This window comes from Ornithorhynchus anatinus, chromosome X1 (genome assembly GCF_004115215.2).
Source record: "Ornithorhynchus anatinus isolate Pmale09 chromosome X1, mOrnAna1.pri.v4, whole genome shotgun sequence".
In the NCBI taxonomy this organism is placed as follows: domain Eukaryota; kingdom Metazoa; phylum Chordata; class Mammalia; order Monotremata; family Ornithorhynchidae; genus Ornithorhynchus; species Ornithorhynchus anatinus.
This window is the reverse complement of record NC_041749.1, coordinates 122,945,775-122,951,039: the sequence shown is the minus strand read 5'-3', so window position 1 is coordinate 122,951,039 and position 5,265 is coordinate 122,945,775. Positions and strand designations below refer to the sequence as shown.

The following is a 5,265-nucleotide window of genomic DNA, read 5'->3' as shown; positions in this document are numbered from 1 at the left end:
ACTGACTCCCAAGCCTGGGCTCTTTCCACCAGGCCACACTCCAATTCCTTAGCTCACTCACTCGCTAAGCCAGAGTACTTCTACTCACTTTTGTAAAATGCTAAACCATGACAATAGTTTCTGAACAATAAGACTGGGTTGGCCAGCTAAAAGAGTTCAATAAACATTACTTTGACTCAGTCTGGTCTGCTGTGGGTAGGAGAGATTTTCAGCCAAAACAGTTAATTAGCAAAAAGAAAGCCAACCTGGGCATGTGTCCCATCTGTGTAAATGTCTTGAGATAGTGAGGAGCCTGAGTGAGTTTTGCTGTCAGTTCTCTATAGACCATGTGGAACGGTGAATAACATTTCTGCCATCATCAGTCATCCATGGAGCAATGAAAAAATGAAATGACACCTGTGAATTAAAACCATCAACCTAAAACTAAAACTAACATCATCAATCCATCATCCCATCTCTCTCCTACCATTCCTCTCCAAACCCCTTGACTGAGTTGTCTACACCCACTGTCTCTACTTCAACTCATCCATTTCTCTCACTGACCCCCTCTAATCTGGCTTCTCCTCCTTCACTCCATAAAACTCCTCTCAAAAAGGTCACCTATGATCTCCTTCTTGCCAAATCCAACAGCTTCTACTCCATCCTAATCCTCCTCGACCTTTCAGCTGCTTTGACACTGTCGACTACCCACTTCTCCTGGAAAGATTATTAAACCTTGGCTTCACTGTCCTCTCCTTGTCCTCCTTTCTCTCTGGCTGTTCATTTTTGGGCCTTTTCATGGGTTCCTCCTCTGTCTCCCAACCCCTAACTGTGGAAGTCCCTCAGTGTTCAGTTCTGGGTCGGGGTCTGCCTGCCACCTAAAACTCAACATGTCCAAAACTGAGCTCCTTATCTTCCCTCCCAATCCCTGTCCTCTTCCTGACTTCCCTGCCACTGTGGATGGTACGACCATCCTTCCCATCTCTTGAGCCCGCAACCTTGGTGTCATCCTTGACTCAGCTCTCTCAGTCACCCCACACATCCAATCCGTCACTAATGCCTGCCAGTCTCATCTTTACAATATCGCCAAGATCCACCCTTTCCTCTCCATCCAAATGGCTATCTTACTGGTACAAGCTCTCAGAATATCGTGACTGGATTATTGTATCAGCCTTCTCTCTGATCTCCCCTCCTCCTGTCTCTCCCCGTTCCAGTCTATTCTTCATTCCGCTGCCCGGATCATCTTCCTGCAGAAATGTCTGGGCATGTCACTCCCCTCCTTAAAATCCTCCAGTGAGTGCCTATCAACCTCCGTATGAAACAACAACTTCTCACTCTGGGGTTCAAGGCTCTCCATCACCTTGCCCCCTCTTACCTCTCTTCCCTTCTCTCTTTCTACTGCCTACCCCACATGCTCCACTCCTCTGCCGCCCGCCTCCTCACTGTCCCACGTTCACACCTATCCCGCCATCAACCTCTGGCCCATGTCCTACTGCTGTCTTGGAATGCCCTCCCTCCTCACCTCCACCAACCTAACTCTTTTCCCCTCTTCAAAGCCCTACTGAGAGCTCACCTCCTCCAAGAGGCCTTCCCAGACTGAGCTTCCCCTTTTCCCTCTGCTCCCTCTGCTCCCCCTTCACCTCCCCTCAGCTAAGTCCCCTTACCCCCTTTTCCCTCTGCTCCTCCCCCTCTCCCTTCCCCTCCCCTCAGCACTATGCTCATGTGTATATATTTTTATTACCCTATTTATTTTGTTAATGAGGTGTACATCCCCTTGGTTCTATTTATCGTGATTAAGTTGTCTTGTTTTTGTCCATCTGTCTCCCCCAATTAGACTGTAAGCCCATCAGTGGGCAGGGATTGTCTCTATCTGTTGCCAAATTGTACATTCCAAGTGCTTAGTACAGTGCTCTGCACATAGTAAGTGCTCAATAAATACTATTGAATGAATGAATGAATATTCTCCATCTACACCTACTCCCTTGGAGAACCCATTTGCTCCCATGGCTTCAAAACTATAATCTCTATGTGGATTATTTGCAAATCTACATCCCCAGCCCTGATCTCTGGAGTCTCGTATTTCCTCCTACCTTCATGATGTCTCTAATTGGATGTCCCACTGTTACCTCACACTTAACCTGTCTAAAAGAGAACTCCTTATCTTCCCACCCAAAGCCTGTCCTCTACCCAACTTTCCAATCCCTGTAGATGGCACCACCATCCTTCCTGTTTCACAATCCTGGAATTTTGGCATAACCCTTGGTTCATCTCTCCTATATTCACTTTGTCACCAAGTCCTTCTGGATCAACCTTCACAACATTGCAGCATGCTGCTGCTGCCCAGCACAGGTGAGATCTGATTTGTGGCAGATTGCCTTCCACTGTCTAGCCACTGCCCAAGGTAGCAATGGAATGGTTAGGCCTCTGCTTGACTCTCCCTTCCATATTCAAGACTGGTGGAGTGTTGGAAACTCTCCAGGTGCGACCCTGAGAGGGGTAGCACTTATGTACATATCCATAATTTATTTATTTATATTAATGTCTATCACACCCTCTAGACTATAAGTTCAATGCAGGCAAGGAATGTGTCTACCAACTCTGTTATATTGTACTCTCCCAAGTGCTTAGTACAGTGCTCTTCACACACTTAACACTCAATAAATATGATTGATTGATGGATTAAGTGATTGATTGATCAACCTTCAGCCAGAGTTCTTAAGTTGAAACTTTTGATGATTGGCTTCAAGCTCTCTGCTTCCACTCTTCTTTCCTAGAATGATTGCAGTGTATGTTGGGCAAAGACTATGTGCCAAGTTTTGGGGGAGATACAAGACAATCAGGATGGACATGGGCCCAGTCTCTCCTGGGGCTCACAGCCTAAGGAAGAGGGAAAAGAGGCACTGAATCCCCATTTTACAGATGAGAGAATTGAGGCGCTGAGAAGCAAAGTGACTTGCCCAAGTTGACCCCACAGGCAAGTATCAGAGCTGGGATTAGAACACCCAGACCTGTGGTCTTTCCACTAGTCCATGTTGCTTCCTTCCAAACCCATCTTCAAACCACGACTTGCTTTCAGGTCTGCCAGGCCACAGCTGCCCTCATCTTACCCCAACAACCTCCTTTACCACTCACATGTATATCAATCAATGAATCTATCAGTGATATTTATTGACCACTTACTGTGTGCAGAGTGCTCTACATGGCACTTGGGAAAAGCATAACATACAGAGTGGGTAGAGGGAGCTTCACCGATTCACTTTCTTTAGTCTCTACCCTTCCTTACTCTTATCAATCTATCATATTTAATGAGAGCTTACTGTGTGCAGAGCACTGCTTGGGAGAGTACAATATAACAGAGGTAGTAGACATGTTCCCTGTTCACAATGAGCTTCCAGTCTAGAGGGACGAGTTTACAGTCTTGTTATCACCAGTTGCATCTTTGTTCATCATCCTGCTCCCATAATTTGGAATTTGCTCATATTCCTTTTTAGACGATAAACTCCTCGAGCACAGGGACCGTGTCTTTTAACTCATTTGTACCCTCTGAAGCACCTGATACTTTCCCCTGCACAGCATAGGCACCCAATTATTGTGGTATTTGTTAAGTGTTTACTATGGGCCAATATTCTGCTAAATACTGGGGTAGAAGATAATCAAGTCTGACACAGAACCTGTCCCACTTGGGACTCACACTCTAAGTAGGTGGGAGAAAAGATATTTAATCTCCATTTTATAGATGAGGAAACTGAGGCCCCGAGAAGTTAGGTGACTTGCCCAAGGTCACAAAGCAGGCAAGTGGTGGAGCCTGGATTAGAACCCAGCTCCTCTGACTCCCAGGCCTATGCTCTCTCCACTCACTGAAAAAATATCACTCACTCAATTACCTTGTGGATATCACACTCTCTGCATCGCTTGGAGATGGGATTTGTTGAATTTTACAATAAAGTGAAAATGAATCATGTATCGAGTGCTCCTTGGATCTAGTTCCAGGCATTTTCAGTGCTGTTCTTACTGTTCCGTTTCTTACCTCTCTCTTTGAAGGGAACAGGCACCGCTACAGCAGTTTTCCCTAGTTAACATTCCTCCTTGAATGACCTACCAGGCTCTTAACTTCTCACTAGCTGAAATATCTCTGAAGTTCCCATTTAAAAATCACAATACAGGCATAAATAATTCAAGAGAACAACTTAATATACTGAGAATGCATTAGACCACCATCATCATTTTCTCAAAATACTCTTTTGGTTTCATGTGATGCCTGCCAACAGTTAATTTGTTAGCATTTTTCCAACTCTACCATCCATCCAGGTTCAGGTGCAAGACCAACAAAAAGGCAGATCTAATTATCTTTTTTTCTCCCCCTATCAGTTTAATACCATGGAGAAGATGATTCTCCAGAGTTTCAAATTTTTTTCATTAATTCAATTCCATGTTTGGAGATTTTATCTGGCATTTTTATGAACAGAGGAGGGCTGGATCTAGTTCTGCCTGAAGTATTTTGCCAGCCACTTTGTGGAATTATCACAAAAAAATGACAAGTTAAGACTAGTGTACCCAAAATGCCCTAGTCAATCAATCTATGGAATTTATTTTGCACCTATTAGATACAGAGTGCTTTCTAGGTGTTTGAGAGAGTAAAACTGAATTGGTAGACACAATCCCTGCCCTAAAGAGATCTTATGATCTAGCAGCTATCAAAGTGGCTGTTAATTTGGTTCCAATTAAGAGATTCTCAGAACTGGAAAGACCCCTCTGGACTATATGATCCTTGTGGGCAGGGAAAGTGTCTACTGACTCTATTATATTGTACTCTCTTGAGCACTTAGTACAGTGTTCTGCCACAGTAAGCAATGAATTTGATTGATTGATTGGTCCTGAGAGATAACTGAATCCAACCTCCAATATATTCTTTATATGGTTATGTTTTACAAGATGTGGGTCCTCGCTGTAGATCAATAATAATTGTGGCATTTAAGTGCATACTATGTGTCAATCACTTTACTCAGAGCTTGGGTAGATGTAAGATAATTAGATCCCATATGGGATTCACAGTCTAAGTAGGAGGGAGAACAGGTATTGAACTCCGTTTTTGCAGATAAGGGAAGTGAAGTGATTTGCTCAAGGTCACATGGCAGACAAATGGTGGAGCCAGAAGTAGAATCTGGATCCTCTGATTCCCAAGTCCCTGAGCTGTTCACTAGACTACACCACTTCTCATGGAACCAATTAATCAAACGATCAGTGGAATTTATTGAGTAATTACTGTGTGCAGAGCACTGAGCTACT

At 44.1% G+C, this 5,265-nt stretch overlaps 1 non-coding gene across 1 annotated transcript; it reads right to left on the bottom strand.

The window, feature by feature from the left end:
• Positions 1–2,338: 2,338 nt before the first annotated feature.
• LOC114807235 lies at positions 2,339–2,476 on the bottom strand. The gene has a single exon (XR_003755287.1). It is a non-coding gene; the product is annotated as a small nucleolar RNA SNORA7 (small nucleolar RNA).
• Between the last annotated feature and the right edge of the window lie 2,789 nt (positions 2,477–5,265).